This window comes from Manis javanica, chromosome 1 (genome assembly GCF_040802235.1).
Source record: "Manis javanica isolate MJ-LG chromosome 1, MJ_LKY, whole genome shotgun sequence".
NCBI classification, from domain to species: domain Eukaryota; kingdom Metazoa; phylum Chordata; class Mammalia; order Pholidota; family Manidae; genus Manis; species Manis javanica.
This window is the reverse complement of record NC_133156.1, coordinates 107850168-107864478: the sequence shown is the minus strand read 5'-3', so window position 1 is coordinate 107864478 and position 14311 is coordinate 107850168. Positions and strand designations below refer to the sequence as shown.

Here is a 14311-nt window from a genome sequence, read left to right as displayed (position 1 = left end):
GCCTCTCTTTACTGAACACTGAAACGTCCTTAACGAGAAAAGCTGTTGGCCTTGGACCATTACTACCTGCAAGGAGACACGTTCCCCATTATCCGTGTTACGTGTTTATACCTGAGAGTCGGCTACGTATCACCTTTATTACGTCACGGAGGCCACGGGCAAAGCCCCGCGTGATCCCACCCCACGTAGGGGGCTTAACAATCAGTGGTCGGTCGGAGTACGGGGCTCCTGGTGGGGAAAGCTGCTGCCGTGCTGGGAATCATTATCTTAGCCTCTTGCACCTGCCTCTGTCGGCGCTGTGCTATCTGCCCCGAGCCCAGCCGGAGAGCCGCCCCGGCCCACGGCGGGCGACGGGCACGGGGCGTACGAGGCCCGGCAGCTGGGGGGGGTCGCCCGGGGCGCGTGGCGGGGAGGTGGGCGAGGGGTCGCGCTCGCTGACCGGGGGCGGACCGCGCGCTCCTCGCCCCAGACGCTGCCCGAGGACGCGCCCCTGAGGGCGCCGGCTGACGGCGAGACTGAACCCCGGCGAAGCCTCCGCCTGAACCTGCGGCTCCGGCAGCGGGTGCGGAGAGCGCCTCTGGCGGCGCCCGGACAAGCCTCCCGCGTGAGTGCCGGGCCCGGGCACCTGCCGCCCCCGGAGGGCCTGCCTCGTTCTTCCGTCTTTCCCTGCTCTGCTTCCTAAGGCCTGGGCTGTAGCCTCCTTTCTCCTTGCTTGCAAGCCTTTTTAGTGGTGCTTTATTCTAAAAGAAACAACCTTCCTTGAACCTATCTCTCCTAGTTTTTGCTCTTTGTGCGTTAGTAACATGAGGAATCCTTCACAGTTGGGTCTCCGATGCTGGAAGACATTCTTCCCTTCTGAGGTAAATCGCCAAGTCTGACTTCCAAATTCCTCGCTGTGCTCTGAGAAAGTATGACAACCTAATTCCTCAGGCCTGGAGTCAGGCCGCTCCTTCTTGCTCAGTTGTTCCCTTGCCTAACCTTGTGAAGCGCCTCTGCCTTCTCCAGCTAGCTTCCGGTAGCCCAAGGCATTTGGGGAATTATAGTAAAAATAGTTAAAAGTTAAGCGCTACCATTTATGAATTGCTTACTATGTATTAGGCACTGTGCCAAGTGTTCTTCATATGTTGTTTCGTTTAAATGAGTAAGGCTCATATCCTTTATCATGCTCTGCTATGTTTCTGTACCTGTGTTTCCCAGTAGACAGGAAGCCTGGATGCTTCCTCTGCACACTCTCAGCACCCAGCCCCGGGCCTCAGTTACAGTGTGTTTGATTTGATGGGAGGGTGTAACCCATGAGGGGTCTTAATTTCTGATGGCTTGACCCAGAACAAGGCAACCTGTAGCTCGAGGATGGGCAAGCTTTTTCTCGAAAGGTCCATATAGTAAATATGTTTGGCTTTTTGCGCTATTTGCTCTCTCTTGTGGTTTTAATTTGCATTTCTCTGGTGACAAGCGATGTGGAGCATCTTTTCATGCATCTGTTGGCCTTCTGAATTTCTTCTTTGGAGAAGTGTCTGTTCAGATCCTGTGCCCATTTTTTAATTGGATTATTTGCTTTTTGTTTGTTGAGGTGCATGAGGTCTTTATATATTTTGGATGTCAACCTTTTATCGGATCTGTCATTTATGAAAATATTCTCCCATACTGTAGGGTGCCTTTTTGTTATATTGGTGGTGTCCTTTGCTGTACAGAAGCTTTTCAGCTTGATATAGTCCCACTTGTTCATTTTTGCTTTTGTTTCCCTTGCCCAGGGAGATATGTTCATGAAGAAGTCGCTCATGTTTATGTCCAAGAGATTTTTGCCTATGTTTTTTTCTATGTTTATGATTTCATGACTTACATTCAGGTCTTTGATCCATTTCTAATTTACTTTTGTGTATGGGGTTAGACAATAATCCAGTTTCATTGTCTTACATGTAGCTGTCCAGTTTTGCCGACACCACCTGTTGAAGAGGCTGTCATTTCCCCATTGTATATCCCTGGCTCCTTTATCATATATTAATTGATCATATATGTTTGGGTTAATATCTGGAGTCTCTATTCCTTTCCACTGGTCTCTGGGTCTGTTCTTGTGCCAGTACCACCAATACAAGTTTTGGGTCTGACTTTCATACCCAATATTGGTGACCTGCCATTCCAGGTGTGAGTCATATAAGTCTGGGGCATGGCACATGCTGTTAATCCCAGCCTGGGTGGCATGCCCTTGGTGAGTTTTCCTGTCCCCATCTGAACTAGATGAGAGTAGGAAGCTGGCACTCTCCTCATGCTAGTTTCTTATTGCTATGAGCACAAACTCTGTGGCTTAAAACAACATAAACTAATTATTTTACAGTTCTGGAGGTCAGAATTCTGAAACGGGTTTCCACTGAGCTAGAATCAAGGTGTTAGAAGGCCTGTGTTCCTCTGAGAGGCACCAGGAGGGAACCCATTTCCTTGCCTTTTGTAGCTCCTAGAGGTGCCTGCATCCCTTGGCTGGTGGCCCTCTTCTACCTTCAGAGCAATCCTATCCCTCAGACCTTTGCTTCTCTCCTGCCTCCATCTTTTACTTGTGAGGCCCCTTGTGATTACATTGGGCTACCCAGATAATCCAGGATAATCTCCCCATCTCAAGATTCTTAACTGAATCACATCAGTAGTCCCTTTTGCCATGTACATTAACATATTCACAGTTCCTGGGATTAGGAATGAACATCTTTGGGGACCTTCATTCTGCTTACCATCCTCCCCCAAATCAGGGAGCTGTTACTAGGTGAAAGGGGGAATGGATGCCAGGCAAGTGAACTTGAGTTCTCGTGTCCAGTTCTTTTGTTTAGGTGCTGGGTGATTTTGGTAAGTAATTTAATCTTCAGGTCTTAGGTTCTGCACTTGTAAAACAAAGAAGTTGTATGGAAGATCTTGCTTAGACCTCATTCCAAACCTCATACTTCATAATAGACTGATAGCATCCGAACTGGAGGGTATGTGGGGAAATGGGGACCCAGCATTGCTGGTGGGAGTGTGAATCTTTGGGGAAGATAGCTTTCAGTATATCAAACCATAAATGTGACTGTCTTTGATCTAGGACTCCTAGGAAGAAGTTCCAGGATGTAAAGATAAATAGTTCTGATTCTTTCTTTTTGCTATTTCATATGAGTATATATTTCTATATATGTGTATATATGATATACCTACATGACATGGTAGCAAAAAGTCACTAGGGACAACTGAAATGTTAATAAGGGAATTTTGAAGAAATTATGATATATCATACTATGGGTTATTGTGAAACTTAGAAAGAATGAAATATGTGCATTTCTGAAGACGTATCTTTGAAATAGTAAGTGAAAAAAATGACAGAATATTATGTATAGTCTGATCCTATTTCAGAAAATTTAAAGGAAAAACATGGCGTATAAATTTGTATACCTCTGTATGCACATAGAGGAAGTTATGAAAGGACTTTTAAGGTCTGTTACTTCTGGGGGTGGAATTAGATGAGGATGGAGACATGATTACCTTTACATTAATTTTTAATTACTCAAGAAAGTAATGACCCCTAGGTTTATAACTTGGCCCCCTTCCCTTCCCTTGTTATCTGCTTAGTATGTGGCCTTCCTGATACATTCTGTGTATTTACATGGTTATATATGTATATGGAGACAATACATAGTATTTAAAAAAATATGTGATACCATGCTGTGTGGCTCTTGCTATGAGATACTTTTATCACTTCACTGTATTTTTTTGGATATACATCCATGCTAGCACAATTCTTTTAAATTGCTGAGTAGTATAAATAATCAACCATAGCATAAATAATCAGCCATCTATTGAGCTGTTTTCCTGCTGATGGGCAGTTAGATCATTCCCACTTTTTTTTTTTTTTGAGAGGGCATCTCTCATATTTATTGATCAAATGGTTGTTAACAACAATAAAATTCAGTATAGGGGGATCAATGCTCAATGTACAATCATTAATCCATCTCAAGCCTAACTCTCGTCAGTCTCCAATCTTCTGAAGCATAAAAAACAAGTTCTTACATGGTGAACGAATTCTTACATAGTGAATAAATTCTTACATGGTGAACAGTACAAGGGCATTCATCACAGAAACTTTCGGTTTTGATCACGCATTATGAACTATAAACAATCAGGTCAAATATGAATATTCCTTTGATTTTTATACTTGATTTATATGTTGATCCCACATTTCTCCCTTTATTATTATTATTATTTTTATTTTTAATAAAATGCTGAAGTGGTAGGTAGATGCAAGATAAAGGTAGAAAACATAGTTTAGTGTTGTAGGAGAGCAATTGTAGATGATCAGGTGTGTGCCTGTAGACTATGTGTTAATCCAAGCTAGACAAGGGCAATAAACCATCCACGGATGCAGAAGATTTCTCTCAAAGCAGGGGGGATGAGGTTCTGAGCCTCACCTCTGTTGATCCCCAACTTCTCACCTGATGGCCCCCCTGTGACTGTGCCTGTCTTAGGTTGTTCCTCTCTTGAGGAATCTTACCCGTCTCTGGCTAACCAGTCATCTTCCGGGGCCATACAGGGAAATGTAAAGTTGGTAAGTGAGAGAGAAGCCATATTGTTTGAAAAGGTTAGCTTTTTACTTCTTTGCAGATTTATGCCCTGTGGCTTCTATGCCCAGCACTTGTCTCGAGGTATCTTTACCACCTGGAGGAATTATGATACACGGTAACTTCGATATGAGGCACGAATTCTATTTAAGGGTTGTAATTAGGAAGGAAGAAGAAAAGCTATAGAGGTAGCATATGGAAGAAAACATGGGAGGATTGATTATTTCTTTGACATATCTTCTTGTAGAGTACCTTAAGTATGTATAGGTTTTAAACTACCACCTAATTTGCGCTCACATATTTACATAATAGGAATACAGTGACATAAACAAAGCAAATCTATAATTACCATCCATCTCCAGTGAAGCCAAGAAAACCATTTAGGCACCCTAGGCATTTGTGAAAATTTGTCTATGATATGATGGATATTGTCCAACTGTACTTGAACAGTCTGAGAAAAATCAGACAAATTAAAGCAGCCCATTTCTGGGATCTTTTCACCTCCCATATGTCCTTTTAACCGTAGATAGTCTATAGTCATAAGATTTTGGAGTGCTACAACTTGCACCCCTCCCAACTCCTGGTTGAGTTCCAACAGTACAGATCCGGTCAAATTCGTTGTCTCACTGTATGCACATGCCAGCCTAGACATCTCCTTCCTCATTCCAATGGCAAGTCCAGGAAACGGTGGGGTGGACGCAGCCACGACCACAGCATCGCCCGGATCCCTGTGGAAGCTTTTTGATGATCATCCCCCGGCACGAGTCCTCCAGAGAGTGCTGATATCGGAAGCTCCTCCTCATATAGTATCTTAGTTCATTTTCTGGGTATCCAAGCTAGGCCTTGATCTTCTGCATAGAAACAAACAGACCCTTTGCCTACACTTTGACATGCCCTCTATACCACTGTGCAGAACTCATTGGAGGTCAGCACACAGGAACTGCTTTTTTTTTTTTTTTATTAAGAGAAAGGAATATTATCAGGAAAGAGTACCTCCATAGCTGATCATCTGACACCCTTTAAGTGATCAACATTAAGGATATTTAAAGCATGCATTGATCTTTGATTACCAATAGTTTTATCCTATCAAGGAGTAATCCCCCTTTTCTTTCTTTCTTTCTTTCTTTTTTTTTTTTAATCTTTAATCTACACTTAGATGAAGAGTACTATGTTTACTATGCTCTCCCCTATATCAGGTCCCCCCTAACAACCACATTACGGTTACTGTCCATCAGCTTAGCAAAATGTTGTAGAATCCCTACTTGTCCTCTCTGTGTTGTGCAGCCCACCCTCCCCTTTCTCCCTCCCCCACCATGCATGCTAATCTTAATACCTCCCTTCTTCTTCCCCACCCTTATCCCTCCCTGCCCACCCATCCTCCCCAGTTCCTTTCCCTTTGGTACCTGTTAGTCCATTTTTGGGTTCTGTAATTCCACTGCTGTTTTGTTCCTTCAGTTTTTCCTTTGTTCTTATACTCCTCAGATGAGTGAAGTCATTTGGTATTTCTCTTTCTCCGCTTGGCTTATTTCACTGAGCATAATACTCTCCAGCTCCATCCATGTTGCTGCAAATGGTTGGATTTTTCCACTTCTTATGGCTGAGTAGTATTCCATTGTGTATATGTACCACATCTTCTTTATCCATTCATCTACCGATGGACATTTAGGTTGCTTCCAATTCTTGGCTATTGTAAATAGTGCTGCGATAAACATAGGGGTGCATCTGTCTTTCTCAAACTTGATTGCTGCGTTTCTTAGGGTAAATTCCTAGGAGTGGAATTCCTGGGTCAAATGGTAGGTCTGTTTTGAGCATTTTGATGAACCTCCAAACTGCTTTCCACAATGGTTGAACTAATTTACATTCCCACCAGCAGTGTAGGAGGGTTCCCCTTTCTCCACAGCCTTGCCAACATTTGTTGTTGTTTGTCTTTTGGATGGCAGCTATCCTTACTGGTGTGAGGTGATACCTCATTGTAGTTTTAATTTGCATTTCTCTGATAATTAGCGATGTGGAGCATCTTTTCATGTGTCTCTTGGCCATCTGTATTTCTTTTTTAGAGAACTGTCTGTTCAGTTCCTCTGCCCATTTTTTAATTGGGTTATTTGTTTTTTGTTTGTTGAGGCATGTGAGCTCTTTATATATTCTGGACGTCAAGCCTTTATCAGATCTGTCATTTTCAAATATATTCTCCCATACTGTAGGGTTCCTTTTTGTTCTATTGATGGTGTCTTTCGCTGTACAGCAGCTTTTCAGCTTAATGTAGTCCCACTTGCTCATTTTTGCTGTTGTTTTCCTTGCCCGGGGAGATATGTTCAAGAAGAGGTCACTATGTTTATGTCTAAGAGGTTTTTGCCTATGTTTTTTTCCAAGAGTTTAATGGTTTCATGACTTACATTCAGGTCTTTGATCCATTTTGAGTTTACCTTTGTATATGGGGTTAGACAATGGTCCAGTTTCATTCTCCTACATGTAGCTGTCCAGTTTTGCCAACACCATCTGTTGAAGAGACTGTCATTTTGCCGTTGTATGTCCTTGGCTCCTTTATCAAATATTAATTGACCATATTTGTTTGGGTTAATGTCTGGAGTCTCTAATCTCTTCCACTGGTCTGTGGCTCTCTTCTTGTGCCAGTACCAAATTGTCTTGATTACTATGGCTTTGTAGTAGAGCTTGAAGTTGGGGAGTGAGATCCCCCCTACTTTATTCTTCTTTTTCAGGATTGCTTTGGCTATTCGGGGTCTTTGGTGTTTCCATATGAATTTTTGAATTATTTGTTCCAATTCATTGAAGAATGTTGCTGGTAATTTGAGAGGGATTGCATCAAATCTGTATATTGCTTTGGGCAGGATGGCCATTTTGACGATATTAATTCTTCCTAGCCATGAGCATGGGATGAGTTTCCATTTATTAGTGTCCCCTTTAATTTCTCTTAAGAGTGACTTGTAGTTTTCAGGGTATAGGTCTTTCACTTCTTTGGTTAGGATTATTCCTAGGTATTTTATTCTTTTTGATGCAATTGTGAATGGAATTGTTTTCCTGATTTCTCTTTCTATTGATTCATTGTTAGTGTATAGGAAAGCTACAGATTTCTGTGTGTTAATTTTGTATCCTGCAACTTTGCTGTATTCCGATATCAGTTCTAGTAGTTTTGGAGTGGAGTCTTTAGGGTTTTTTATGTACAGTATCATATCATCTGCAAATAGTGACAGTTTAACTTCTTCTTTACCAATCTGGATTCCTTGTATTTCTTTGTTTTGTCTGATTGCTGTGGCTAGGACCTCCAGTACTATGTTAAATAACAGTGGGGAGAGTGGGCATCCCTATCTTGTTCCCGATCTCAGAGGAAATGCTTTCAGCTTCTTGCTGTTCAGTATAATGCTGGCTGTAGGTTTATCATATATGGCCTTTATTATGTTGAGGTACTTGCCCTCTATTCCCATTTTGCTGAGAGTTTTTATCATGAATGGATGTTGAATTTTGTCGAATGCTTTTTCAGCATCTATGGAGATGATCATGTGGTTTTTGTCTTTCTTTTTGTTGATGTGGTGGATGATGTTGATGGATTTTCGAATGTTGTACCATCCTTGCATCCCTGGGATGAATCCCACTTGGTCATGGTGTATGATTCTTTTCATATACTGTTGAATTCTGTTTGCTAATATTTTATTGAGTATTTTTGCATCTACATTCATCAGGGATATTGGTCTGTAATTTTCTTTTTTGGTGGGGTCTTTGCCTGGTTTTGGTATTAGGGTGTTGTTGGCTTCATAGAATGAGTTTGGGAGTATTCCCTCTTCTTCTATTTTTTGGAACACTTTAAGGAGAATGGGTATTATGTCTTCTCTGTGTGTCTGATAAAATTCCAAGGTAAATCCGTCCGGCCCCGGGGTTTTGTTCTTGGGTAGTTTTTTGATTACCGTTTCAATTTCTTTGCTCATAATTGGTTTGTTTGACTTTTGTGTTTCTTCCTTGGTCAGTCTTGGGAGGTTGTATTTTTCTAGGAAGTTGTCCATTTCTTCTAGGTTTTCCAGCTTGTTGGCATATAGGTTTTCATAGTAGTCTTTAATAATTCTTTGTATTTCTGTGGAGTCTGTTGTGACTTTTCCATTCTCATTTCTGATTATGTTGATTTGTGTTGATTCTCTTTTTCTCTTAATAAGTTGGGCTAGAGGCTTATCTATTTTGTTTATTCTCTCAAAGAACCAGCTCTTGGTTTCGTTGATTTTTGCTATTGTTTTATTCTTCTCAATTTTGTTTATTTCTTCTCTGATCTTTTTTATGTCCCTCCTTCTGCTGACTTTAGGCCTCATTTGTTCTTCTTTTTCCAGTTTCAATAGTTGTGATGTTAGACTATTCATTTGGGATTTTTCTTCCTTCTTCAGGTGTGCCTGGATTGCTATATACTTTCCTCTTAAGACTGCTTTCGCTGCGTCCCACAGAAGTTGGGGCTTAGTGTTGTTGTTGTCATTTGTTTCTATATATTCCTTGATCTCTATTTTGATTTGTTCATTGATCCATTGATTATTTAGTAGCATGTTGTTAAGCCTCCATGTGTTTGTGAGCCTTTTTGTTTTCTTTGTAGAATTTATTTCTAGTTTTATACCTTTGTGGTCTGAGAAATTGGTTGGTAGAATTTCAATCTTTTGGAATTTACTGAGGCTCTTTTTGTGAGCTAGTATGTGGTCTATTCTGGAGAATGTTCCATGTGCACTTGAGAAGAATGTATATCCTGTTGCTTTTGGATGTAGAGTTCTATAGATGTCTGTTAGATCCATCTGTTCTAGTGTGTTGTTCAATGCCTGTGTGTCCTTACTTATTTTCTGCCCGGTGGATCTATCCTTTGGGGTGAGTGGTGTGTTGAAGTCTCCTAAGATGAATTCATTGCAGTCTATTTCCCTCTTTAGTTCTATTAGTATTTGTTTCACAAATGCTGGTGCTCTTGTGTTGGGTGCATATATATTTAGAATGGTTATGTCCTCTTGTTGGACTGAGCCCTTTATCATTATGTAGTGTCCTTCTTTATCTCTTATTACTTTCCTTGTTTTGAAGTCTATTTTGTCTGATATTAGTACTGCAACCCCTGCTTTCTTCTCACTGTTGTTTGCCTGAAATATGTTTTTCCATCCTTTGACTTTTAGTCTGTGCTTGTCTTTGGGTTTGAGGTGAGTTTCTTATAAGCAGCATATAGATGGGTCTTGCTTTTTTATCCATTCTCTTACTCTGTGTCTTTTGATTGGTGCATTAAGTCCATTTACATTTAGTGTGACTATTGAGAGATATGTACTTATTGCCATTGCAGGCTTTAGATTCGTGGTTACCAAAGGTTCAAGGTTAGCTTCTTTAGTATCTTACTGCCTAACTTAGGTCGCTTATTGAGCTGTTATATACACTGTCTGGAGATTCTTTTCTTCTCTCCCTTCTTATTCCTCCTCCTCCATTCTTCATATGTTGTGTGTTTTGTTCTGTGCTCTTTTTAGGAGTGCTCCCATCTAGAGCAGTCCCTGTAGGATGCCCTGTAGAGGTGGTTTGTGGGAAGCAAAATCCCTCAGCTTTTGCTTGTCTGGGAATTGTTTAATCCCACCATCATATTTAAATGAAAGTCGTGCTGGGTACAGTATCCTTGGTTCAAGGCCCTTCTGTTTCATTGCATTAAGTATATCATGTCATTCTCTTCTGGCCTGTAGGGTTTCTGTCGAGAAGTCTGATGTTAGCCTGATGGGTTTTCCTTTATAGGTGACCTTTTTCTCTCTAGCTGCCTTTAAAACTCTTTCCTTGTCCTTGATCCTTGCCATTTTAATTACTATGTGTCTTGGTGTTGTCTTCCTTGGATCCTTTCTGTTGGGGGTTCTGTGTAATTCCATGGTCTGTTCAATTATTTCTTCCCCCAGTTTGGGGAAGTTTTCAGCAATTATTTCTTCAAAGAGACTTTCTATCCCTTTTCCTCTTTCTTCTTCTTCTGGTACCCGTATAATACGAATATTATTCCTTTTGGTTTGGTCACATAGTTCTCTTAGTGTTGTTTCATTCCTGGAGATCCTTTTATCTCTCTCTTTGTCAGCTTCTATACGTTCCTGTTCTCTGGCTTCTATTCCTTCAATGGCCTCTTGCATCTTATTCATTCTGCTTATAAATCCTTCCAGGGATTGTTTCACTTCTGTGATATCCTTCCTGACATCTGTGATCTCCCTCCGGACTTCATCCCATTGCTCTTGCATTTTTCTCTGCATGTCATCCCATTGCTCTTGCATTTTTCTCTGCATCTCTGTCAGCATGTTCATGATTTTTCTTTTGAATTCTTTTTCAGGAGGACTGGTTAGGTCTGTGTCCTTCTCAGGTGTTGTCTCTGTGATCTTTGTCTGCCTGTAGTTTTGCCTTTTCATGGTGATAGAGATAGTTTGCAGACCTGGTACGAGTGACTGCTGGAAGAGCTTCCCTTCTTGTTGGTTTGTGGCCTTCCTCTCCTGGGAGAATAGCGACCTCTAGTGGCTTATGCTTGTCAGCTGTGCGCAGACAGGGCTTCTGCTACCTGCCCGTTTGCTATGGAGTTTATCTCCGCTGTTGCTGTGGGCGTGACCTGGCTGGGGCTGCTCCTCCAAAGTGGTGTAGCCCCTTTGGAGGGGGGGTGGCCGGGAGGCTATTTTTCTCCGTAAGGGGCCTCTGTGCTCCCTGTTGCCCAGGGGGTTAGAGTGCCCAGAGATCCCCACATTCCCTGCCTCTGGTCTAAGTGTCCTGTCCTGCCCCTCTAAGACTTCCAAAAAGCACTCTCCAAACCAAAACAACAACAGCAACAATGAGAGAGGGAACAGAAAAAAAAAAAAAGAAGAGGAAAAAACACGTGATTTTTTTTTTTTTTTCCCTCAAGCGCCGGTCCCAGGTACCCGCTCACTGGTCCTGCTGCCCTGCCTCCCTACACTGGGGTCCCTGTCCCTTCAAGGCTTCCAAAAAGCACCTGCCCACTGGTCCCGCAGGGAAAAACGCGCAATATTCTTTGTCTTCAGGCACCGGTCCCAGGCACCCGCTCACCGGTCCTGCTGCTCTGCCTCCCTAACACCAGGGTCCCTGTCCCTTTAAGGCTTCCAAAAAGCACTCGCCAAAAAGAGAAAAAAAAAAGGGGAAAAGCACGCGATTTCCTCCATCCTCAGGCGCCGGTCTCAGGCACCTGCCCTCCGGTCCTGCAGGGAAAAACACGGGATAGTGTTTGTCCTCAGGCGCTGGTCCCAGGCACCCACTCACCAGTCCTGCCGCCCCGCCTCCCTAGCACCGGGGTCCCTGTCCCTTTAAGGCTTCCAAAAAGCACTCGCCAAAAGGAGAAAAAAAAAAGGGGAAAAATGCGCAATTTCTTCCGTCCTCAGGTGCTGGTCTCAGGCACCCGCCCACCGGTCCCTTAGAGAAAAACATGCGGTAATCTTTGTCCTCAGGCGCCGGTCCCAGGCACCCCCTCACTGGTCCCGCCGCCCTGCCTCCCTAGCAAGGGGGTCCCTGTCCCTTTAAGGCTTCCAAAAAGCACTCGCCAAAAAGAGAAAAAAAAAAAAAAAGGGAAAACGTGCAATTTCCTCCGTCCTCAGGCGCTGGTCTCAGGCACCTGCCCACCTGTCCCGTAGGAAAAACGCGCGATCTTTGTCCTCAGGCGCCAGTCCCAGGGACCGCTCACCGGTCCCACCACCCTGCCTCCCTAGCAACGAGGTCCCTGTCACTTTAAGGCTTCCAAAAAGCACTCACCAAAAAAAAAAAAAAAAAAAAAAAAAACCGCTCCGGTTTCTTTCCACCCGCCGGGAGCCGGGGGGAGGGGCGCTTGGGTCCCACCGGGCTGGGGCTTGTATCTTACCCCCTTCGCAAGGTGCTGGGTTCTTGCAGGTGTGGATGTGGTCTGGATGTTGTCCTGTGTCCTCTGGTCTCTATTTTAGGAAGAGTTTTGTTTGTTATATTTTCATAGCTCTATGTGTTTTTGGGACACTGCTCTACTCACGCCGCCATCTTGGCTCCGCCTCCATTCCCACTTTTTAGCTACTAACAAACTGCCGCATGGCCACTTTTGTGACCTTGTGTTCCTGTTTCTCTAGGAGAGTCACCAAGTACTGAAACTGCTGGGTCATAGGGTATAAAATAAGTTTAGAAATAGATTCTATGGCATTTCCTTTAGAAAAGGCTATGGCAATTAATTACAATTTTTAAAAAAAGGCTAACTTAAAAAACCAGCATGTTTACTTAGTTAATCAACATATCATCTGTACAAGTATTCTCAAATTCTCCTTATCCAGGTATGTGGAAGACACTAGGTGGATTTTCACTCATCTGGGCCCTCTCCAGGGATTCCTTTCATCTGAGGCAGGAGGTGGAGAAAGTTGACTCAAACAGCAAAGATTAGTGAGTCTTCAGAGAGCTTGTTTCTGTCCATGTGTTATCTGGAATTTATCTGACGAGCATGAAAAAAGCCCTTAAGTTTACCATTTGGTGGTCCTTCACAGTTCTAGCATGAAAGAAAAGCATCTTTGACCATCAGAAAAGATTTTGAGCATGTAAAATACTGGCTGAGGGGAGAAAAGTTCTTTGGAATTCACAGAAAAGTATGAAATGGAAGTGTTTTCGTCTTCGATATTTCCAGTGAATGTAGAACATACTCAGAGAGCTTGATGGGATTTTTAATAGTAATGAAACTATTTAACTAATGTGATCTTAAGCTAAGAAGTACAAGTACTTTAATTCTCTTTTACAAGTGGATCACTTAACCAGCAGAGGGGGCCAAAGAGCTTTCTATGATTTCCAAGCTTCCTACTACAGGAGAGGGTCAGGAACAACTTTGCCTAATGGTGTAGTTTCTGCAGTGTTTAAACTAGGTGTCCAAGAAGCAATGCCATAGTTTTCATTAAAAAATTAAAAATAATTATACATAGAATAATGATTCATGTTGCTAAAAACATGCTACCAAAAATTAATACAAAAATATTTTTGTGTATAAAAATGCAAAATCATACAAAAGATCCCCCACCTTCTCCACCCCTTTATTCCCTCCAATTCTACTCCCCAGGGGCAGCTACTTGCAACTGCTGTTTCTTTTGCTTGGGAAAAAGACGATCGTATCTTTTTAATAATACAATAAAAAAGTATAGGTTTAAAAAGTATAAAAGGATGCTTAGTGCAAATATTTTCTGTCCCACCTGCTTCCCCAGCCTGCCATTTCCCTTCACTAAGGGCAACCACTGTAAGCAGTTCACTGAATATCCTGCCAGAGAGATTCCATTTGAGTCTTTTACGAAATGTAATAATTCCAGAAATGCAACCCATTCGTATGGTTCAAAGTTCTAAAGCTTCTAATAGTAATTCAGAGAAAGGTCTCCCTCCCACCTTTGCTTCTCAGAGGCAGCATGTTAAGTCCTGTTTTCCAGTTCATCAATCTGAGACATAAGCAACTAGTTTTATGTTATGGTGGCTGGTTTGCCTCTTGTACTCCCCAGTCCCCCTCCCTTCCAGACACCTGAAATAAACACAGTTACATTATTTTATAGACAATATTCTTCACTGCTGAGCTAAATACTAGGGTAATTTTTTCCTTTCTTATATACGATTTGGTATTCCTGGAGTTAATTGCTTCACTTTTCTCAGCTTAGCTTTATGCACTGTCAGATTTGTCAAATGCCAATAATATTTTCCAAATTACCAAACACAGCGTATCATCCCATTCTCTGTCTTCTTGCTCTAAGCTGAAGTGCTCATGCTCCGAGCTGCACAGAGCTCACATCCTCGAA

General features: G+C 42.3%; 1 long non-coding RNA gene across 1 annotated transcript in view; it reads left to right on the top strand.

Annotated features, from left to right (window-relative positions):
- Positions 1–200: 200 nt before the first annotated feature.
- The window catches only part of LOC140848831 (uncharacterized), a 175067-nt gene continuing 160956 nt past the window's right edge, over positions 201–14311 (top strand). Inside the window, exon 1 of the long non-coding RNA XR_012130043.1 lies at positions 201–604. This is a non-coding gene — a long non-coding RNA (uncharacterized lncRNA). The remainder of the gene's footprint in view (positions 605–14311) is intronic.